This window comes from Grampus griseus (genome assembly GCF_964374135.1).
Source record: "Grampus griseus genome assembly, chromosome: 16".
NCBI lineage: Eukaryota > Metazoa > Chordata > Mammalia > Artiodactyla > Delphinidae > Grampus > Grampus griseus.
In genome coordinates, this window is record NC_139010.1 from 16,208,839 (window position 1) to 16,234,369 (window position 25,531).

A 25,531-nucleotide genomic window follows, 5' to 3' on the forward strand; every position below is an offset into this window, starting at 1 on the left:
TAAAGAGGTGTCTTAGCAAATTACGTTCTTGATATTGTTTACTGAAACGCGACGGCTTCATTTTAAAGAATAAAGTTAACAATGCAAAGACCTGAAGCTGGATATGAAGAAAGTTTGCCACAGCTTAACTGATGGTTCATTATATTGCTTGTGCCATTATCTTAATCTCATATTTTTATCATGTGTCTGTAAATGTGCAGAATTAAAAAGCCAGAGGTAACTTTGCATTTTATCTGAATCCAGAGGAAGGGATCGTTAAGTTATCATCACTTTGATATTAAATGGCTTAAACCTGTAAGATGATCTTTGAATATGCAAATAGGGCAGCTTTGTTGCCAACAAAATGTGGTTTGCTAATTGTTAAAAGGATAAATGAGAAAAAAAAAGAAGAAAACTGGAATTTCCTTTGAAGCAAACCTCGATGAAGGTTTATGTGATAAAGATAAAGGAAATGTTTTATATTTATGTGTAGGTTCAGAAGAATGATTGTCTAGAGCTGTTCAAATCTGTGACTTTGCAGCTGTAATCAAAACCAGCGGGAGAGTTTCTGACTTATATCCTTGGCAGAGAACTCATGGAATACATAATACATACCCAGAAGAGTTAAGAGAATTTCAATAGTTTCTTAGGTAACAGTGTTCATTCTCTGCTTTTAAGATGTTTGAAACATAAAAGGCTGTAACCCCAAATCAAACAATAATTAACATCCGTCTCCGTTTTTCAATGAGCTTTTTAACACCAACATGCTCATGAATCTGATGCTCCCAGAAAGGAGGGAGGAATGCAGCTTCCAAGAGTGACAATGGCGGTGGGCAGGTTTTTTCCCTAGAAATTAACCACGCGCAGCACCTCGGATGCAGGATTCCGCCCCCAGCAGAGAGAGTGTCCTGAGTCACTTGGGCTTTGACAAGCGCCCGTGGGGACTTGTTTTCACTCCTTGGAGATGTGACTTAGGTCTCCAGGCCAACCATGATTCTGCCATGATTCTCCACAATTGTGGAGTCCGTTGCCTTTGCACCCTGGGAGTTACGTGCACAGCGTTCGCCAGAGGGCAGTTCTCTGTAGATGTTGACAGAGAATGGACACATTTCCTGACTTCCCATCCTGCCCACGTGGACTTGGGGAGGCTGAGAGATCCCTATTGTCTTGGCTGCAGCATATCACAGTGATCAAAGATGCGGGCTCTGGAGCCACCTAGTAGGCATGTGCTCTTGAACAAGTTACTTCTTTGTGCCTCAGTTTCCTCATCTGTAATAAGGTTTTCCTATTACTGCCTATCTCAAAGTGTCGTGTCGCAAGCGTGCAAGTTAGCTATTAACATTCTGTGGTAGAACCGCCTGAGCCGTTGAGGACGCGATTCATGACTCTTGAGTCCCTCTCAGAAAAGTGGAGGTGGATGAAGCTTGCATTATCTCCAAAGAAGCAGGGAAATGCAGTGAGAAAACGCTACAGATCAATGATTCAGGGCTAACCATTTCCAGGCATTCTTCTAAGTGCTTAATATCTCACAGTAATGCCAGAAGTTAGACATTGTTTTTAATCCCATTTTACAGATTCAGAGAGTTGATCAGTGGTAGAGCTTCAACCCCAATTGGTCTGCTACCCAGTCTTAATGCTCTTAGTGACTCTGTTAGAATGCCTCCCTAGGAGGCTGGGATCAGGAGATGCAGTGGCTTGGAACTTTACTTATGCCATTAACTCGCTTTGTAGCTTTGCGACCTCAGAGAAATTATTTTATTTCTTTGAAACTTTATTTTTTCATTTGATAGAATTTCATGATCTCTATGCCTTTTTCCAGTTATGACAACCTATAATTTTATAAGGAGAGAATATATTTGGGAGAGAGGGAAAGGGAGAGAGAGAGGAAGAGGGAGAACAGAGAGAGATGGAAGAGACAGGAGACATCAATGCATAATTCTAATTGAACACAGTGGTACCTTTGTAGCTTATAAGGATGTCAAAACCCTTTAACATATTCGGTACATTCATTCTTGTAAAATATAACTATATATCACCACCATCATTTTATAAATGAAGAAATTGCATTATACAACGTTTGTAACTTGCCAAGGTCACATAGCTAAGTCATAAAATCCAGCAATTTTACTGCCAGTATAAAACAGCATTCTCTGGATTAGGCAGAAAAGTCAATATATAAGGCACTTCTGAAAACCTCTGTTGCTTAATAATGCAAATAGTGATGTACTTCATGTTACGCAATCAAAGAGTTATTTGAAAGATACAAATCAGATGTCTTTAAATCAAACCCTAGTTGTGCTGGCAACTCTTCAATGGGTAGTTTCTCCTTTAGATTTTTCTCCTGCCTTATTTCTTATACTTTGTTTCCAGCCTTTATTCAGTTATTCAGAGCATAGTAGAAGTTCACATTTAAATTGACTCTGCAGTGAATCCACTAAAAATTCTGTGCCTACATATTCATAACAAAGTTCATTCATTCTGCTCTACCTCTAATGCCAAAGTTTCTGTATTTATCAGTTGGGGACAGTGGTCTCCTCCTTGTCGCATATATGTGACAAAGCTTAGAGCAGAATAATTACGTAGGAATCATCATCTCATTTGTAAATATGGATTTTGGTTTATTAAAGTTTCTTAAAAAGACTTTGTAAACACATGGATGTTCTTTTTCTATCATACAAACTGGATTTTGAAAATTGGTTTTGAATGTTCTGAAGTTTTTGACAGCAAACAAATTCCACCCTAGAGGAAACTGTGGAGCTATCCTTAAAGAGAAGGATGCAATTAAATCTGTTAGCAATAATACAATGATAAAAATTCTGATTTCTATTTTTATCAGGAGCCCAGATCTGTTAATATTTATGCACCTTCATGTAGGTGTGTATGTGTAAAGCTTGTCCTTTAAAAATCTCAATTGTGAAATAGAATCAGAGGACTCATCCCTTTTTTCTTCTCTCTTTTAATTTCCCTATTCCTGGGGAATTATCCTTTGAGGAGTTCCATGACGGCAGACGAATTTGTTTCTCAAATGGAGCGTTGGTTTTTGCAGTTCTGCTGGAGGGCTGGAGGAGATCGCAATGCCCATTTGTTTCACAGATTCCCGTAAAATTCAACTTCTCCCAGTCATACATCTCTCTGACTACTGCTTAGCTATATACATTTTGACAAGGAGAAAAATGGTCTCGAATTGTTAGTACCGAAAAGCTCTAAGAGTTTTGTTTCAGCTGCAGCATATGGATATATTTAAAGGCAAATCTTTTACATATTTTGTCCTTGGATTTTAATTTCACTTGCTAAATCATTAAGCATACCTTTAGAGGAGATTATTCCTATTAAAAAAGAAAAATCCCTAGGAATGGAGATACATATATATATATATATACACAATACACATATATATAAAATATATTTATATGTATATATTTCCTATTTATACATATTTTTCCTACACACACACACACACACACACACACACACACACACACACACACACAGTTTAGGAAAGGATTTTTATCCGAAATGACTGTTAAAACAGTCAAATCTCAGACAGCCAGTGTGCTGGGTTTCTAACCTCTGGAGAGCATGGCGCTGTGGTTGACTCATGATAACCAGAAATGGTGGAAAAGTTAACTGCTTGGCAGCAGATCACATTTCTGTAATAAGCCAATACACATTTACTTTGATTCGTTTCAGCTCTGGCACAAAATTAAGCAGCAAATATAGACATTTCTTTAGTCTTCTGACACCAGCTTTGACCGTGAACTTCATTCAGATGGTACTTTTTCCTTCTTTGCAACTAATTTCAATGGGGAGTCAGCAGCTCATTTTCAAAAATTTCAGCCTCAAAGTTTACAGGTTTGGAATTTTGATCAAAATCCAAATCTTTTGGCATTTAAGTTCATTTGCCTTTGGCCAAAAAAAAAAAAAAAATCTTGTTTTCAATAAGAAACAAGTCGTAAGAGAACTTTATTAAAAAAAAAAAAGACTCGACCAGCTGTTTAAAAGGCTATTTTGATGATGTCAGTGCAAGTGAATAAAAAACACATGGATTTAAATTCCCTTAAATTATACAAGCCTTTAAAAATTAAAGGAACTGTGTTGGGCAAATGTGTTTTAGGTTTATTAACGCAGCAATCAGTCTTCCATGGTTTCTAAATAGCCTTGTATTGGAGGGATACTACAGTTATTTGTTAGACTTAAAGACAAGTGAGAACACAGAGCACGGTTCGGTAAGAACCAAAAGGCTTGTTTGGGAGCCCACATGGAAGTGGAAAACAGCCAGTAAGAAAGCATGAGCGTCACCTCCTTCTCCCTCTCCAATAATCCAGCAGTAACAGGGGAGAACAAGCGGTATACTTTTAACTTGCAACGGCAAGTCTCTGTGAGGTTTCATTTGTTGCTTAAATGTTGATTTTCCTAACGTGTAGACAGAGTCCTAGTGAAGAGCTTTTGGATTGATACCAATTGCTGAAAGAGATCTACCAACCTCAGGGCTTCTCCATGTCTCCTGAAAATCATGGGCTCATTACTCTGAAACTGAGGGCTTTTTGACCTTCCATAAATTGGGCAGGAAGACAGACTGTATACAACTTTACTGTTCAGTGCTTAAAGCAACATGACACCTCTTTGCAGAAGATATGGTGAAGTTTTGACAAATGAGTACATTCATACATGGACTCTATAATAAAAGCATTTAGAAAGCATGATTGATGGTCCCAAGCAGTCCTTTTTGGTTCTTAATTTGGTGAAAAAATAAAAGTTTGTGTCTTCACCTGCTAGTGCCTTAGTGTCCTCTAAGCCATTTCTGTCATGGCATTGTGATGTGATATTGGGACTTTGAACCCTGAAATAGCAGACAGAAATAACCAAATCACATCTGCACCAGTGACATCCTGATATACTTTTTGAATGATTATAAAGCACTAGATGGCAACTCCTTAGCCTTAGCCAATAGCCACCTCCATTGGACGGAAATAGAGCTGTCCAGCCCTCTGGGAACAGTGGCAAAACTAACCCAGATCCTCTGCTCTACAGAAGGCTATGTGTTTACAAGTCTGATGATAGGGAAATAGCTGTTATTACTGCCGTTGCTCGTAAGTATTGATACTATGTCTTAAGCTCACCAGTATGGGTAAATACTTAACATAGTGGTATATGGTAGATGCTTAAGAAATTGTAGTTATTATTTCACACACATTATTTCATTTATCATTTGCAACTCTTTTATGTGATGATTATTTTTATTGCCATGTTGCATATGAGAAACACAAGATTCAGAGAGGAAATGCGACTTGCTTGAGACCGCATAAGCTGCTAGAATATGCCACAACAAGAATAAAAGTCATGTCTGTCTAATTCCAGTCATACTCTTCAAATTAAAAGTCCCCACCAGAGTGGATACAATTTTAAAGGTGAACAATATGAGAACCTGAGCAGTTGGGCCTTCATACCCTGCTGGTGGGAATGTAAACTGGTACAACCACTTTGGAGAGCTATTCAGAGATTTCAGTGAAAGCTGAATATCCTCATATTGTATGTTTCCACAATTCTGCTCCTAGATAAAGCAACAGAAATACGTACATAGATTTACCAAAAGACATGTACAAAAATGTTCATAGCGGCATTATTTATGATTGTCCCAAACCGGAAACAACCAAAATGTCCATCATCAGTAGAATGGATATAAAAATTATGTTATATTCATCCAGCAAAGTACCATACAACTGTAAGAATGAATCAACAACTACAGTCAACCCCATGGATGAAGCTCATAAACATAAAGTAGAATGACGGAAGCCAGATTTAAAGAAGTACATTCTACAGGAGTCCATTTACATAAAATGCGAAAATGAGAAAAAGTTATCTATCGTAGCAGATGGAGGGATACTAGTTACCCTTGGGGAACAGATAATGATTGGAAAGAGGCATGGCTTGTACTCCCGGTCTAACTAGAAATGTTTTGTGTCTTGCTGTGAGTGCCAGTTAGATGGGTACGTTCACTTTGTAAAATTTATTGAACTGCACGTGTTTCTGCACTTTGCTATACAAAGTGTACTTACCAGATTTACTTTTCAGTGCAAAGTTTGCTCTCACAAATTTAAGGTATGACACCCAGGAAGAGGAAAGACACCATAGAGAAGAGACATCCTATTACCCTGTGTGCTAGGTCCGTGCTCATCTCCCTACAGCCAGCCTCGAGCTATGAAAGTGTGAGCCCTTTCAAATGAGCCCAGGGTTGGGATGACCTCTGGGTAGAGAGGTCTTAGGCTACCTGTGTGTCACTCAGGCAAGAGGGAGAACGGAGAGCCTTCCTCGCACGGATGCAGCACCACCCGTAGGAGAATTCAACTCCAGTCATCCACATGCGTAACGTTTTCCAGATGCTGAGTCCACAAGAATTCGGATCAATTAACTAAGTTCAGTCTCACTCTTCTGACAGGGATGAGCATTGTAGAGCATGTGCAGCCTCCACGCCTGTTTTGGTGGCCAAGGAAACACGTGCATCTGGTCAGGGCAATTTGAATTGAGCGTTAACTTTCAAAACCCCTGATAAAAACTCTTCCAGCAAGGGGACGCAGCCCTTGATGAGTGTTGCTTCTAGACTTGTTGCCTACTTTCCTTTCAGCTGAGCATGTGGCCGTAGCCTAATCTGCATGGTCTATATGCACACCCAAGTTTAATTTGGAATCGCAAGACCCCAGGGTCCCTGATGCTGAATAACCTGGGACTTCCATCTGTAGCACAGCATATGTTAGTCTGACGTAGTAAAACGGGGCAATAAATCCAAATCTAATTATAAAGGTACAGTCAGAAGGTCAGGTAAATTACCCTTCCTACAAGTAAGTTATCACCTTAGGACGCAGTGGACTTTGGCATGCTGGGCAGTCTTCCCCACAGCGCCCTCTGCCTGTAAGTACCCACAGTGGGGCATTGCCAGCCGAATGTTCATTTAAGGAGTCTTGGAGCCCTTGACAAGTAATTTGCTGCACCTACAAAAAATATTTCATCTAAATTCTGTGACACACAGAGACAGACGAGCGAAGGCAGAGTTTAAACACATTTAATACTCATTTGCATCTTATGATTATGAAGTGCCCTAGGGCAGGGTTTTTCAAACTGTAGGTTACGATTCATAAGTAGGTCATGAAATCAATTTAAAGGGTCATGACTAGCACTTTTAAAAACTGAAAAAGAAGAGATTAGAAAAGTTGAGTGACTTGTACGTGATGATTGTCAGTATTGCTTACAGCAACGTTTTTGTTTAATTTGTGTGTGTGTGTGTGTGTGTATGTATCATGTATAATGTGTTTCTTACTAGACGGCAGGTTTTTGGTTTTTTTTTTTTTTTGGAGTATAGTTGATTTACAATATTGTGTTAGGTTCAGATGTATAGCAAAGTGATTGGGTCACACATATACCTGTATCCATTCTTTTTCAGATTCTTTTCTCATATAGGTTCTCACAGAATATCAAGTAGAGTTCCCTTTGCTATATAGTAGGTCCTTGCTGGTTATCTGTCTTATATATAGTAGTGTGTGTATGTTAACCCCAAGCTCCCAATTTATCTTTCCCCCACACGTTTCCCGTTTGGTAACCATAAGTTTGCTTTTGATATCTGTAAGTCTGTTACTGTTTTATAGATAAGTTCATTTGTATCATTTTTTAAAAAATTGGATTCCACATATGAGTGATATCATATGATATTGTCTTTCTCTGTCTGACTTACTTCACTTAGTATGATAATCTATAGGTCTATCCACGTTGCTGAAAATGGCATCATTTCATTCTTTTTTATGGCTGAGTAGTATTCATTGTATATATGTACCACATCTTCTTTATACATTCCTCTGTCAGTGGACATTTAGGTTGCTTCCATGTCTTGGCTATTGTAAATACTGCTACAGTGAGCACTAGGGTACATGTCTCTTTTCAAATTATGGTTTTCTCCAGATATATGCCCAGGAATGGGATTGCTGGATCATATGGTAGCTCTATTTTTAGTTTTTTAAGGAAACTTCATACTATTCTCCATAGTGGTTGTACCAGTTTACATTCCCACCAACAGTGTAGGAGGGTCTGCCCTCTCCAGTATTTATTGTTTGTAGACGTTTTAATGATGGCCATTCTGCCCAGTGTGAGATGATACCTCATTGTAGTTTTGATTTGCATTTCTCTGATAATTAGTGATGTCGAGCATCTTTTCATGTCCTTTTTGGTCATCTGTATGTCTTCTTTGGAGAAAGATCTATTTAGATCTCTGCCTACTTTTTGATTGGGTTGTTTGTTTTTTTGATATTGAGCTGCATGAGCTGTTTCTATAATTCGGAAATTAATCCCTTGTCAGTCACTTCGTTTGCAAATATTTTCTCCCATTCTGAGGGTTGTCTTTTCATTTTGTTTATGGTTTCCTTTGCTGAGCAGAAGCTTTTAAGTTTAATTAGGTCCCATTTGTTTATTTTTGTTTTTATTTTCATTACTCTAGGAGCTGCATCAAAGAAGTGTTCTGCCTATGTTTTCCTCTAGTTTTATAGGGTCTTGCCTTACATTTAGGTCTTTGATCCGTTTTGAGTTTACTTTTGTGTATGGTGTTAGAGAATGTTTTAATTTCATCCTTTTACATGTAGCTGTTCAGTTTTCCCAGCACCTCTTATTGAAGAGACTCTCTTTTCTCCATTTTATATTCTTGCCTTCTTTGTCATAGATTAACTGACCATAGATGCATGGGTTTATTTCTGGGCTTTCTATCCTGTTGCATTGGTCTATATTTCTTTTTTTATGCTAGTACCATACTGTTTTGATTACAGTAGCTTTGTAGCATAGTCTGAAATCAGGGAGCCTGATTCCTCCAGCTCTGTTGTTCTTTCTCAAGATTGCTTTGGCTATTCAGGGTCTTTTGTATTTCCATACAAATTGTAAAATTTTTAGTTCTAAAATCTGTGGAAAATGTCATTGGTAATTTGATAGGGATTTCATTGAATTTGTATATTGCTTTGGGTAGTATAGTCATTTTCACAATACTGTTTATTCCAATCCAAGAACATGGTATATTTCTCCATCTGTTTGTGTCATCTTTGATTTCTTTCATGAGTGTTTTATAGTTTTCTGAGTACAGGTCTTTTGTCTTCTTAGGTAGGTTTATTCCTAGATATTTTATTCTTTTTGTTGCGATGATAAATGGGATTGTTTCCTTAATTTCTCTCTCTGATCTTTCGTTGTTAGGGTATAGGAATGCAAGAGATTTCTGTGTATTAATTTTGTATCCTGAAACCTTACCAAGTTCATTGATTAGTTCAAGTAGTTTTCTGGTGGCATCTTTAGGATTTTCTATGTATAGTATCATGTCATCTGCAAACAGTGACAGTTTCGCTTCTTCTTTTCCAATTTGGAAAAAGGGATTTTGAAATTGTTTCCACAGGCCCCCAGCCCCCAAACACTTGAATGAAAGTCAGCATTGCTTGCTGATACTTCTGTGTGATGAGTTCTTTGTGAGAAACAAAATAAAAATGTTGGGTTTTTTGTCTCAGTGGGTGCAAGGTGAAAACAGAGACAGCAGTCAGAAGTTGAAAGAAAAACTGTCTTTTGTTTACCAGCAAAGCAGGAGCATATGCTGCTTTTATAGCAGCATCAACATTTCGTTTGGCTTTTTTTTTTTAATACTGACAAGAAATAGTGATATAGTGTGAGTTAGCTAGTCTGTGTCAGGAGGTCAGCAAACTTTTTCTGTTCAGGGCGAAATAGTAAATACTTTGGGCTTTGCGGGCCAGGCTGTCTGTGTTAGAACTACTCAACTGTCTCTGTAACAGAAAAGCAGCCAGAGACAATATGCAAACAAATGGGTGTGGCTTGTTCTAATAAAACTTTATTTACAAAGGCAGGGCATGGGATGGATTTGGCCTATAGGCTGTTCGTTTACTAATCCCTGACCTATGTAAAAATGCGAAACTTTAATAGAAGAAAAGGCTGAAACCTATTAACGCTCATGCCAGTGTTATGCTTTCCCAGTAACTGTTTCTTTGCAAAGCAATTGTAATTTTTCAGCGGTTTGTAAAGACTTCAGGGGCATTGTATATTCTTTCTTTAATCCCTTCAGCAAAGAAAAACTTCAAGTGATTTTCAAAACGATTGTGCTTTCTTTCCCCCTTCCTGACAGTTGTGCTGATGTTACTCTTTTAAGAATAATCGATGTTTTTCCCCAGAAGAAAAAGTATACCTCTGATCGTTATTAGAAAAGAAATCAAATGCCTTATGACTAGAGACTAGCACTCTGAAACAAATCTAATTAGGGCACTGCCTGTGATTCATTTAGAAGGATAATGTTGGTATTCACTAAGCCTTATCCAAATATAAGTCAAAGACCTCTACGTTCATATAATGTTTTCAATTTCAAACTTGTTTTCCACTTAGCATAGTGCTCACTCTACAGCTCCAAAGAGCACGGTTTTAAAAAGTCAATTTCACAGATTCATGGAGCTGGAGGGAGCTAGGGAGATCACTGGTCACCTCGGCGACAATGCATCCATTGGACATGCTGCCTCACCCACACCTGCTTGTACACATTCAGTAATTGGAGTCTCTCTGTGCCCCAGGGCGGTGCCTGCTCTTTCTGGTTGGCTCATTGTCATTCAAGGTGTTATTGCTTCCATGTCCTGGCTATTGTAAATAGAGCTGCAATGAACACTGTGAGTGGCATGGACATATATACGCTACCAAATGTAAAATAGATAGCTAGTGGGAAGCAGCCGCATAGCACGGGGAGATCAGCTCCGTGCTTTGTGACCACCTAGAGGGGTGGGTTAGGGAGGGTGGGAGGGAGATGCAAGATGGAGGGAATATGGGGATATATGTATATGTATAGCTGATTCACTTTGTTATAAAGCAGACACTAACACACCATTGTAAAGCAATTATACCCCAATAAAGATGTTAAAAATAAATTTTTTAAAAAAAGATGTTATTGCTACATTGAGGCAACATTTGCCTTCCTCTGGATTTTTTCTGCCTATGGGGCAGCAGTACTTTATTCATTTAATCGCCGCCCTCCCCGGGAAAAGCCTTCATATATTTGACGATAGAGGATAGCTGCTTGTCTTTCATGATTATTTATTTGTCAAAGCTACACATGACCGATTCTTTCCAAGGTCCTACTATAACATAGTTAGGAAAGGAGTCTCAAACTCAGACGTCATCAGGAGTGAGAGATTGAGTATAAACAAGCGAAAGCTCGTTGGCTGGGACTGAGGTGAACCAGAGAGGGGACCCAAGGGAAGAGACAGATGCTACCTGCGATCTACTGGTTGTTGCTGTGTCACGGTGTGGACCAAGGCTGACAGTGAGATTTCAGAAAACCTGAGGATCCAGATTTCTGTTGAAAATCTCCCAACTTTTAAATGTTGGCAACTCATTTTCTGAAAATGTTTAAACACTCTGTAAGCCAAACAGAACACATCTGTGGGCCAGATTTGGCTTGTGCAACCTTAAATCCAGAGTCATTTTACCATCCTGGTTGCCACATTTTGTACACATTTCAATTTAGTCAGCTGTAACTTGAGGAACATTAACAGTTGAAAAGAGGGAGAGAATTCCTTAATTGAAAGGAAAACAGAGAAACAGTAACTTCAACACAGATGAGCGCTAGAGCTCTACTTTCCTGCGCAAAGAAAATTTAGGTCACATGTAACATAAGGTTAAGTTTTAACTTTTTAACCATTATGAATTCTAAAAGTAGAGACGTGTTAATAGTCGATGTGATAGGTGTACAAGAAAACATATTGCTCTTGCCTAGAAGAGGTCTCCTAAAAATGGAAATAAAGCAGTAAAGGAGTATAATATAAAACCATTACTAGACCATATGTTTGTGATATAAAATGAGGAGTTTTCTTGCCAGGATATCACATAACCATGGCAAAGTGCCATTAGCTTCACTTTTTCTAGAAAGAGAGAAATTCAACAGACATTCTTGGGATACATGAGGTTGATGTTTTATTATGTGTATTTAATTTATAAAATACATTCCTGGAGTTCATTGCCACTCACCAAAGTAAATAGCTCTATCACGGGGCTGCGAGGGTACTGTTTGGTCATTTGTAAGTCTGCCCTTTCCATGACACTTTGGTTTGCTGACTTTGGAAAGAGTTATCTGGAATACATTTTTGTTCCTGTGCTTCTTACCCTCTGTTATATGTTCTGATTCTCAAGCCAGTTTGCCCTTTCCCCCCTTATTTCCTCAAGAATCTGTTAGGAGTTTTATTGAAAGGACAGAATGAACCCTGAGCCCCAGTTGGACAGCCCCTGGTGTTCAGGTCAGTCTGCCAGCACCTTATCTAATTGCAGACCTCTTCCTCATGGAAAGGGTGGTCTTGGATGCTTCTGCAAGTCAGTCGCCACCATAAAAGTTTCTTTGTCCAAAGCTGGCAGCTCACAGAGTGGGGAAAAAAGCAGAGAAGCTATGTCAAATATTTTACATGCTACCAATCCATTAATTTCAAAACTGATGCTTTTTTCTAGTTCAAACAATCATCTTGTAAAAAAAATTTCCTGACAAGAGAGCTCTGAATACTTTAGGATATATTATTAAGTTAAAACTTTGGATATCTTTTCTAGATGCATATTAAGAAGATATTTCAAATAAAATATTGAAGTTATATTATGGAGACAAACTTATTTTAGAATTTAGAATATTTTGTTATTTCTGGAATTAGTCTTTGTGGTTATATAAAAAGAATTGCCAAGGGAAACTGTTGCCCCTCAGCTAATGCAGATTAAGAGATTAGACATTCATAGACTTAAATTACCCGCTTCTCTAGCCAGACAACAATTAAAACAATACCATTTATAGTTATAATATACATTTCATCTATTGGTTAAGACCTAGAATGAATAACACTGAGTCTAATACTTAGAAGGAAAGATACTCATCCTCTTGTTTTATGTTACTACTTCTAAAGAGATTTAAATCAATCCAGAAAAATAAATAAAGTCTAGACAATTTGAAAAGCTGGACGATTGTCTCCATTTTCACTTTACTACCTAAATAAACCTAGTCACCCCATAGAGTTACTCTTTCAAAGCCTATTTCTCAAATGTACATTATAGAATCAAATCTTTGAAAGTTTAGATTTTTCTTTCTACTATATATATATTTAGATTAATCAACTGTGAAATATAATACAGCTATTTCCTACAAACTTTGCTACCTAAAGAAATTGTATTAAATTATATTGTATGATTTCTGTCTTCCTGAATGCCACCTTCCAATTTTCTTAATCTCAGACTCTGAAAATTCCCCTCATGCTGCTTATGAAACAGTTACTATCCTGAATGAAAGTGTTTTGAAAATCTTATAAAGTATGAGCTGTCTTAATGTACAATTTACATGGATTAGTAGCAGCTTGCCCACATGCCTGTCTGTGTTTTGGGTGCATATTTTTGTAAAGTGCCTGATATAGAATAAGACATGATATTTGCTGTTTTGTGTGCTATTGCCAAGACACGACTCGTAAACACTAGCAGAATTTCTGATGCAAATGACAGTGTCATTTGGAAAGATTTCCAAGTTGATATCTTTGCAGTTTTATAGATAAAGTTATATATACATGTTGTATATGTAATATGTATATGTTTAATATATAGACATATGTATACATATATATATAACATGTATATGTTTAATCTATGTCTACATTATTTTAAATTATTTAATTATTACTTTAATTGCACATATATACGTGCATATATATGCAGTTAAAAACTTTTGCTCTGTGAAAGACTCTGTTAGGAGAATGAAAAGACAAGCTACAGACCGGGAGAAAATATTTATAAATCATATCTCTGACCAAAGAATTTGTATCTAAAATATGTAAAGAACTCTCAAAACTCAACAGTAAAAAAAAAACTAAATCCAATTAGAAAATGGGCAAAAGGTATGAAGAGGCATTTCATCAAAAAAGATATACAGATAGCATGGCAACTAAGCAAATGAAAAGATATTTAGCATCACTAGCTATTAGGGAAAACCAGATTAAGTCCATCGCGAGATATCACTGTATACCTATTAGAACAGCTAAAATACAAAGTAGTGAGAATACCAAATGCCGCTGAAGATGCTGAGGGACTGGGTTTCTCATACATTGTTGATAGGAATGTAAGATTGTACAGCCACTCTAGGAAATAGTTCAGCAGTTTCTTAAGAAACTAAATATATACTTACCATACAAGCCAGCCATCGCTCTTCTGGACATTTGTGTTGGAGAAATAAAAACTTGTGTCCACACAAAACTCTGTACATGATTGTCTGTAGCTGCTTTATTTGTAATAGCCCCAAATTGGAAACAACCAAAAGGTCCTTCAATAGGTGATAGTTAAACCAACTGTGGTATATCGAACATGGAATACTACTAGGCAATAGAAAGGAGTAGACTGTTGATACAGGCAACATCTAGGATAGGTCTCAAGGGCATTATGCCCCTGAAAAAAGCCAGTCCCCTAAGGTCCTATACTCTATAATTCTGTTGAACATTTTCAAAATGACAGAATTATAGAGATAGATAATAGTGCTTGCTAGGGGTTAGGGATGGGGTAGGAGAACGGGGGCAGATGTGACTCTAAAGAGGTAGTACAAGGGAAATCTTCCTGGTGATGGAATAGTTCTGTGTCTTGATTGTAGTGATGGTTACCTTAATCTACAGATGTGATAAAATGACATAGAATTTGGGACTTCCCTGGTGGTCTGGTAAGACTCCACGCTCCCAGTGCAGGGGGCCCAGGTTCAATCCCTGGTGGGGGAACTGGATGCCTCACGCTGCAACTAAGAGTTTGCATGCCACAACTAAAGATCCTGTGTACTGCAACTGAGACCCGGTGCAGCCAAAAATAAATAAATAGATGAAAGAAAAGGGGGAGAAAGCAAAGCAAACAAACAAAAAAACTCACAAGTTAAAACAACAATGACATAGAATTTCCAGGCATATGTATCAATATTAACTTCCTGGTTTTGATATTGTACTATAATCATGTAAAATGTACCCATTGGAGGAAGCTGGGTGAAGGGTACCTAGGAACTTTCTGTACTTCTGCAACTTCCTGTATAATTATTTTAACACAAAAAGTATTTTTAAAATCCTCTCAGAGTTATGTGGAATCCATAGACTATATATTAGTTATTCTTAACAGGGTGAAAAACGTTGTTTTAATGAATTTATGCCCTAAAATGCATGTTAAGATCCTGGGTTCTGGTGTCAAGTAGCCTTGAATCCCAGCTCTTTATTTAGCAGCCATAGGTCATGAAAAATAACTTACTGTCTCCAAGTCTCAATTTCCTTTCCTGTTAAAATATAATCATGGGAATAATAATAATAATACCTACCTTGTGGCATCTTTACAAAGATTAGAATGAATAATATATGTATTACTCTTAGCACAGTGTCTGACATCTAAAATACACCTCAATAAATGGGAGTTGAAATTATTTTCTTTCTTTCAGACCTTCATAGAGTGCTGTACTAATTCTTTATTTTACTGATGTACTTAAATTGATATATATTTATGACTTGACACTGCAGCTGGGTGGGAAACTTCATGAGCTCAACGAGTGAGTTTACATGCCATTAGCACCTAGCAAATTGCTATATAAACTTAAGTTATTAAAATCCGCACTTATCGAATGCATAATCTGCTTTGCACAATCCAGTGGGCACTTTTCAGTGTCCCCTGGAACTTACTCCTCAGCACCATTTGACACAGTTGACTACTTTCCCATTTTAAATCCTGCTCTGGGCTGAATTGTGTTCCCCAAAATTCACATATTGAAGCCCTAATCCTAGGGCGATGTAATTTGGAAATTGGGCCTTTGTGCAGTAATTAGGTTTAGATGAAGTCATGAGGGTGGGGCCGTTATGGTGGGATTAGTGCCTTTATAAGGAGAGACACCAGGGAGCTCTTTCTTTGTTTCTTTCTATACCATATGAGAACACTATGAAAAGGAAGCCGTCTGCAAGCCAGAAAGAGCTCTCGCCAGAAACTGCTCTCACTGGTGCCGTGATCTTGGATTTTCCAGTCTCCAGAACTGTGAAAAACAAATTTCTGTTGGTTAAGCCACCTAGTCTATGGCATTTTGTTATGGCAGCCAAGCAGATTAATACAAATCCCTTTTGTCCTTTCTCATGACATCTTTTTCTTTTTGTTTCTCTTTTATCTCACCGGCTGATTCTACTCAGTCTCCTTTGCTTTTCCACCAGCCTTTAAATATTAAAACGCCTCCGTGTTCTCTCCTAAGATTTTTGTCTCTTTTTTTAATTCTGTTCTTCCTTCTTAGATAACCTAATCAGTTGCCAAAGTTCCAGTCAATATCTCTCTGCCAGTAGCATCCACATTTACACCATCAGGTCACAGTTTGCTTCTGAGCTCCAAACCCATGCATCTAAATTTCCACTGGGATGTCTTACAGTCACCAGTATGTCTAAAACTGAACATGTATCAGCCAGGCTTCTGGCAGGAAACAGAAGAAATTTTAATAAAGAAGCTATTTGCAAAATGGTGGACAAGATTTAGAAAAAGCAACATGGGTTGATGCTTTACTGTAGACCTAGTAACAGCAGGAAGCTGTTAGCCCTCTGAGTCTTTAGGGCAAGAGAAGGAAGTGGTTACAAGAGCCCAGAGAGAGAGAGAGACAGAGAGCACGGGAGAGCTGTATGGAGAGGAATGTCTGATAGATGGTGGGACAAAGTCAACCAAGGAAAACCCAGTAGGAAAAGACCCAGTGAAATAAATATCCAATCCTCACTCTCCTCTCTTTCTTTGATCTCTTTCCTCTGCCCCATTCATTGAACCCAGTTGGAAGTGAGAGGGCAAAGTCGTCTATTGAGTAGGACATAAAGATCAGCCTCCTGGGGCAGAGAGCAGGATGGTGAGGAGAGGAGATTAAATGTGGAAGAGTCAAAGGAAGCTCTCCGGTACAGAAAGCTGGAAGCGCAAACCAACTCCATCTCCAGTATTTCCTAGCTCAGCAAGTGTCCCCGTCATCCACACAGATCCTGAAGCAAAAATCCTGGGAGTTCTCCTTGATCTCTCTTTCCTTCGCTCCTACCTCCACAGCAAGTACAAACACAACCCAGATAGCTTGCAGATTTGACGAGGTCTCTCCATCGCTACTACCACCACCTGGTTTGAACTCCCATGATGTCTCTCCCGGACTCCTGGAATAGCCCTCTGCCCTGGCTCCCTCGTTCACTTCGGCCTCTCTCTCTTCCGTTCTCCACAGGCCGTCAGAGCAGTTGTGGCAGGCAGAATCACGGCCTTCCCCAAAGTCCACATTCTAATCCTTGGAACCTGTGAGCGTGTTATTTCACATGGCAGAAAGGACTTGGCCCATGTAACTGAGTTAAGGGCTTCTGAGATGGGAGATTATGTTGCCTTGGTCGACCAACCTGATCATGAGTTTCTGCTGCTCGGAAGTAGAGGCAAATGCGACTACAGAAGAATGGTCAGAAACATATCACATTCCCGGCTTTGCAGACTAGGAATGGGGGTCCTTAGGCAAGGAAGACAAGTGGCCTCTGGAGCTCCAGAGGACAAGGAAACAGATTCTCCCCTAGAATCTCCAGACAGGAACGCACCCCTGTTACGACCTTGATTGTAGTCCGCCGTGAACCGTGGCAGACTTCTAAACCACAGAAGAAAATACATTTGTGCTGTTTTAAGCCACTATTTGTGGTAGTTTGTTAGCGTTGCTCTAGCCAACTCTTACCATGATCCTGTGAAACCTCAAGCTTGACATGTCACTCTACTGCTTCAAAAGCCTCAAACGCTTGCCGTTGCACTGACAGAGTCTAAAATCCTTTACCTGAATTCCAGAGCCCTGTAAGATCTGCCTCTTCACCCTCATTGCAAACACTCCTCCTCAGACAGCACACCCCAGCTATGCCAGACCGTTTCGGGACCATGCCAAGCCTCTTTTGCATTAGGTTCTTGTACCTACAGCTCCTTTTGGCTGGAGCACCCTGCCACACCTCAACACTCTTTCATTGGGTGTATTAGCTTTTTACTGCAATGTAACAATTTACCACGAACTCAGCAGTGTGAAATAGCGCACATTTAGCATCTCACAGTTTCTGTGGGTCAGGACCCCAGGCAGCTAGATCCCTTCTTCAGGGTCTCACCAGACTGCAGTCAAGGTGTCCAAAGAGCTGCATTCTCATTTGGGGAATAGGGAACAATCTCCTTCCAACCCCACAGAGGCACGATTCAGTTCCTGACAGAGAGTCTGTTCTTTGCCACTTTCATCTTCTCGTGGCTGCCGGCATTCCTTGACTTGTGGCCACATCTCTCCAATCTCTGTCTCCACGGCCACAGTGCTTCTCCCTCTTTTTCATGTCTTCTCCTCCTTTGTCCATCTCAAATCTCCCTCTGCAGTTTTCTCATAAGGGCTCTTGTTATTGGATTTAGGGCTCACCCAGTAATCCAGAATGATCTCCGTATCTCGAGATTCTTATTATATTCCAGAAGGTCCTTTTTCTAAATAAGGCAGCATTCACAGGTTCTGGAGATTAAGGTGAACGTAGCTTTTGGGGGCCATCCTCCAAACTACTACAGGTCAACTGCTTGAATGCCTTTCTTCCCATGGGTCCTTCCGTTACATACTCCACAGCCCCTTGCTCTTCTGCGTGATTACAGTTGTGATCACTTGTTCAGTGTCTATCTTGGTCCACTAGAGCATAACCTCCTGCTGTCTTGTTTACAACTGTGTTCCCAGCACCCAGCATATATTAGGTACACGATAAGTGGTTTTTTTTTCTCTCCCAAACCAACTAGATCATTTCTTTCTGTTCCACTTTGCTGAGTAGAAACAGCCTAAGTCATTGGTAATGAAAGTTCTTCCCACTAATTGTGAACTTGTCATCTCTCAAGCTGTCTCATTAAAAAAGCATTCATATTCTGAATTTAAATGAAGCCATTTCTCTTCTAATGCATTGCTTTACCTTAGGAACTTCAGACCAATCTCATCGTGCAAGAGAAGGGTTGACATAACAGAGGGTGCACCACAACTCCTTTGCTCTAGTCCGTGGCATGTAAATGTGGCACAGGACACTATGTCTGCTTTAACAGCTCAGTTCTATTAGGCTGCTAAGATTCCTTTTTACAACATGAATATTTAATCTTTTCAAGTCTGAACTCTGTCTTCCTATATGCTGTGCCTTGCACACTGCAGAGTGCAGAAGTGGTACTCAGCGAATAACAAATAACAACCACAATGATGATTGTAATGCATACCGTAATATTGTTACTAGAAATATAATTATATGAACAGACAATTTACAGAAGAGAAGGGACCTCAGAGCCCTTGTGTTGTCAGTCTGGCCTCTCTCTTAATCAGGGATAATAATAATAAAAATATCTCCCCCCATCTGCAGTCAGCTCGTCAACATAGCAATATTTATAGAATGCTCTGTATAACAATGGCATCTCCATGCAGATGGATTAAGATCGAGGGGCAGCTGCAGATGTTCATTAACTGAAAGAAGAAAATGAATCTGAACAAAGGCACTTATGGAACCCCTAATTTATTAGTGCTATAATAGGGAAGAGGGGCTCTCTGGAATGGTAACTGAGCAGGACCAGTTACAAAGATAATTGTAAAAACAAGACACAGATTCAGTACAACGTACAGGGACATTTTATTGCCTGTAAGCTCTGGAGAATTACAAGGTCAACAGATATCAGACTCAACATCTAATCCTTCATATTTATTAATTACATTCAACAAAGCACTTGCCAACAGTCTACACTCTGAAACTAGATTAATATTCTGTCACAGAAACCTGCTCAGTTCATCCAGAAAGAGGTTAAGATTTCTTTGACTTCTCTGTTGTATTTAACGCAGCGTGTACACACACACACACGCATGCGCACACATGCACGCATCCTTTCCACGAAGTACTTTCTGACTGTGGTCCTCAGAATGACTTCCTAACATTCCAGGATTTGATGAAGTAAGGTGTGTTAAATGCTCAACAAAATGTCAGACATGAAGGAGGTGCTCCCAGCTCTATTTTTTCCTTCCATGTCACAGCTACCACATAACCAAGAGAATTATTGTCTGTGAGAGTCTCTGGTTTCTGCTTCTCCAAAAGAGTCCATAAGTACCTGTAGTGGTCTGAGGCCAGGCATGGGGAAATCCTCTGGGAGGGGGTGATGGAGTGCCTCCCTACCTTGATTATGGTAGTGGCTCCAAAATGAGTTTACTTACTGCATGTAAAATATAACTGAGTAAGTTGGTTTTAAAGATTCCTTTGCTGAAATATGTATGAGAAATATTATATCCTGTATTCTCCTCTCACGAATTCATGGTTAATCAATTAAAGACTCTTAATCCATTGAAGGCAATTGAATCATTAAAAGCCCTGAGCAATACTGTGGTGTACAACACTGATTAATTGTTGATTTTCACATTCCCTAAATCTGTGTTATTTCCAAATCCTCCCACTTGAAAAATTAAATCCTATTAACATAGTTGGATTATGAATTTATTAGCTGTGTGATCATGCATGAGTCACTTAAATTCTTTGTACTGCCATTTCCTGACCTGAAAAATGGGATATCTGTCTCTATTTTGTAGGTGTAGTGAGGATGAAATGAGTTAGATGTCTGTAATGCACTTAGAACAGTGCCTGAGACAATGTGTTAGTTAGTCTTGGGACACATTCTGGAAAATGGAGAGCCTTCCTTCAATCACTCACTTAAGCGGAGAAAGAAAATCAGGATGAATTACTGTCTTATGCGTCCCTGAAAAAGAGGGCAAAAGTGAGTGACACTTCTTAATGTAGAAGCTGCTCAAATGACTTGTATGTGAAGCAATGTGCAATGATGCTCTAGAAAGGAAGTCAAACTTGAATTGATGCCCCAGCTCTGAGGTTTACTGACTGTGTAACTTGGGAAGTCATGTGATGTCTCTGGACCAGAGCTTCCCTTCATTTAAAAATAAGGTGGTTAATAGAGGCAAAAAGCAGATTAGAGATTGACAGGGACTGAGGGGGGTGGGAAGTGACTGTTCAGTGGGTACAGGGTATTTTGGTGGAGGTGGGCAGTGGTGGTGATGCAAATGATGTGGTGTTGCTTGTACAGCATTGTGAATGTACTAAAAGCTACCGAATTGTACACTTTAACATTGTTAAAGTGGTGAATTTTATATGATGTGAAGTTTTTCTCAATAAAAAATATATGGTGACTGTACTGGATGATATTCAAGATCCCTGATAGTTTGTTCATTCATTCATTGACTTATTCAGTAAATTTCTATGAAGCCTCCACTCTATAACAGGCAATATGTTCTCCTGTGAGGACACAATAATGAATAAAAAAGACATGGTCCCTAACCTCACTAAAATTGTATCTTTGGAGCTTGCCTTTCTAATGGTGCCCCTGGGTTAGGGTATTATATCTATTCCCTGTAAGTCGATGAGTAGTTTGAAGGTTGGAAAGCATGCTAAGGGTTTGATGCTATGGCATGAGTTACTATTTGATACTTTAGACAGGAAGAATAAAGGGAAGGGACTATCATTTACTCAGCCCCAAGTAGCAGTCACTGTGGACTCGACCATACTTATCTCATTTAATCCTCACCAGATTCTTGTAAAATAGGTGTTATCATACACATTGCACAGATAAACTAAGCCTTAAGGACATTAAGTAAATATTACTTAGGTTACAGATTTTATAAGTAGTATAGCATGGAATTGAAATGCATAAACCCGTGGATTTCATATAATACTACATTTGTTCCATAACGTAATTTTTATAAGCCTAAGATTATTTATGTAAAATGTAGAGTACCTGTGACATTAAGATTTACAATGTTTCCTGTGAAGCTTGGCCTCACTATGACAGATGCCAGCTAACAGTTAACAAGGTGAAGAAAAGTAATTAGAGGCCAAAGAGCCAGTGATGCCTAGAGAAATATCCTTTGTGGTATTTACATAGTCAAGATAGTTGTTAATATTCAAAACTGTCATTTAGTATGTTTTGGATTTGTTTTGTTTTGTTTTTTTTGCAACTAAAGGAGGACATTGTTAAAAAATTTCTTTAGGACTTTTAATAGAGTCCTAAAAGACTCTATTAAAATAAAATCTTGTGGTTATCATAATTTTCAACCAGATTCTGGGCACATTACAAAAAAATAACCCTGACAGGGCATGTTCCCACAGTCCTTACTGTTTGCTTGCACACATCAAGTGACAGTTGAAATGTAACTGTCAAGGAAATTGAAGACAGTTGGTTAGTAAAAGATACTAAGGACAGGGCTTCTTTGGTGGCGCAGGGGTGGAGAGTCCACCTGCCGATGCAGGGGACACGGGTTCGTGCCCCAGTCCGGGAAGATCCCCCATGCCGTGGAGCGGCTGCGCCCGTGAGCCATGGCCGCTGAGCCTGTGCATCCGGAGCCTGTGCTCCGCAACGGGAGAGGCCACAACAGTGAGAGGCCCGCGTACCGCAAAAAATAAAAATAAAAATAAATAATAAAAAAAATACTAAGGACAAAACATGGACCATTTACTTAGGTAGTAATTCACTGACACAAAGCTCTTGCTACATTTAAGTTATCTCATCAACTGGAGTGTTTGGTGGGTTGAAATTATTTGCTTTAATCAGTGTCTCAGTTTGTATAAAAGTTAGATTAACTCTTCACAATGCAATAATTTATTTATTAGCTGAAAAGGAAATTTCCTAAGCAAAGCATGGCCCCTACTTATATTTTACTTCCTTTTTGTTTTTATTTATTTGGCTACAGCTGCCATTATAATGTAGAAGAAAAGTGGTGATAGAAAGTACATTGTTTCTGACTTTAAAGGAGATGCTTCTTATGTTTTAGTATTAAATAAGCTGTTTCTTTAGGTTTATTGGGAGAAACTCATAAAGTTAAGGAAGTGTCCTTCTGATCCCAGTTTGCATGGAAATTTTTGATTCAGTGTTTACTTTTATCGAATTCTTTTTTCTGTGTCTGTTGATATGAACATACTGAATTTTCTTTTTTATTCTGTTAAAAATTGTGTATTACATTAATCCACTTTCAGAGATCAAACCATCCTTACATTCCTGGTATAGTGTTGGCCTTTGCTTATCTCTCCAGTTTCACTTGCCAGTTCCCCTAATATTCATAGTCAACAGTCTGGTTCTGTTTGAATTTTTTTCAGTTCTTTTAATAAATTTACTTTCACACATCATACATGATGTTTTTTCTCCCCAGCACAGTCTTCCAGGCTTCTCTTTCTCCCAACACACCAACTTTTTAAAATTATAATCTACTACCCTTAACTGAAGCAACCCTTTCTTCAGGAAAATCTATCTTGATACCGTCCACTCCTAGACTCGCCAGTTTAGCACCCTCTATCTGTCCTTTGATAGCACTTATATTGAGTTGTATATTGTACATTCCAAGGGAGAAGATACTAGGTGGTTTTAGTAAAATTTCCCCAGTACCTCACAGAGGGCCTGGAAAACTGTAAGAAATCAGTAAATTCGAAGAGAAAGAAAGAAAGTGAGAGAGTGGGGTGGAAAAGAATGGGCAAATATCTTCAATTTAGATTTCTGAGATGACTCTAAACATGAAATAGCTTGTATTTCTTTTAATTAGCTTAGAGTGTTCTGGTTTCATTCAAATTATGATGTATATATAGAAAAACATAGAAACAAGTTCTGTGGGCCACCAGGAAGAAGCAACATTGATGGAGAATAAAGAAACGGCACTACCGTAAAACATTTCCTTCCTGAATAAAAGCAAAGCTGTGTTGTTTTTCTTTCTAGTGTCACTGCATGTGAAGACACGTAAAACATTGATTCATGGTTAGGATCTTGAAAACTATCATTTTGTAATGTAATCCTAGCAGTTGTGATATATAGACATCACAACTTGGGTATTCTGATGTTAAAATGCCAGCAGCTCTGAGATTGTCACAGAAGGTTCTAAGCAACAACAGGACAAGAGAACAAAGTGACAGAAGAGAAAGGAACAGAACAAGTACTTCTAGGACAACCCCAGTAAGAATACAAGCTAAGGGTGTTGAAAGAAAGCAAAAGATGGAATAGACATGCACCTGCCGTTTCTAGATTAATAGAGTTATATTTCAGTGCCGATATCACATTCTCATTGAGATTCCCTTTTCCTTTCCACTCCATTCCTACTGCTCTCCCCTTAGTTTATACTCTTATCATTTCATACCTGTATCCTTGACTTCAATCTCTTCCTGTACCCATCTGTCTTCCTCCTAGGAATACCTTTATTCACATCCATCTTCTTCTCCACTTCTTTCAGGTACCTCTCTATCTCTCTCCCCTGTAAGTCCCAACAGGCTTGGGGTTTTGTTCAAGACATAACAGGAAGCATATCAAACATTCTGGACTGAGCCATCACATTGCTTAAGCTTCAGACTTCTTTCTTGCCAAGAAGAGATCAGAGTGAGAGTTGTCACATGCTTGCAGTCCAGTCTTCTTTCTTATCACCTTTGGGTCCAGCCTCTTTGTATAGGTTTCTAAATGCCAGATTAATAATCTCAGTGGTTTTTCTTGTCCATTTCTGTTCCTACTCTTGCCATCTACTTGGTTACCAATACCCTGACCCAAAACCAAGTTTCCCTGCCTATTATCACTTTGAACACAGAACTCAAATGTTCCCAGTTTTTTCATCCATCTCTGCCCCAGAAATTGTTTTGACCTCATGGCTTTTGTAACCACCTTAATTTCTTTCAGGAGTTAGGATGGTCAAGCGTAGAGAAATAAAAAATAGAAGTCAATAAGGAAAGAGAGTAGGACAGACTCTGTTCCTGTTACGTACATGGTGATTCAGAGTTAACCTACCTGTTGCTGACTCCTACTCGCCTGGATGATTCTGCTTTAGACCTTGACTCACACTTGACCTACCAGCCACCTTCTCTTTCTCTAGCAGCCACCCAAGGTCTGCAGCATCCACACCTGCTTGCTGCCAAAAGGATCTGCTTTCATCATCTTATCTCCTCTCCACTTAAGAATCCGCAAAATTCAACTGCTTCACACAGTGGCTCTCAAATTATGCTTAACTCTCGTTGGCAGCCACGTGCTCCACTGCAAACTACAAATAATGGGAATCTTTTTCTGTGACGCAGGAAAATTAAGTGAGTGGATTGAAAATTTCTCATTTTAATACCATTTTGTATTTCTCCTAGTCATAGCACACAGCAAAAGCCTAAACACTCAAACAGCCAGTGAGTAAATATTCATTGATTTGACTTCACCAGTTTGTGGTTTGGGATTTATGTGAAATTAAGGGGAAGTTTCCAAGAGTAAAGGGTTTGGGGGATTTTTATGCTTGCTGTATGGTCTCTTGATAATTTGGGAATCTGAAACAATAATAATAAAACTAAATATAAAATAACTACTCTATATCTCTACTACATATATGCTATACTATATATATATATAGTAAGTATATCTACTAAAAGTATATATATAATATATATTCCATGATATATATACACACACACACACTTGTGGTCATGATTATATACAAAATTTAAATAAATACATCTGCATACACACA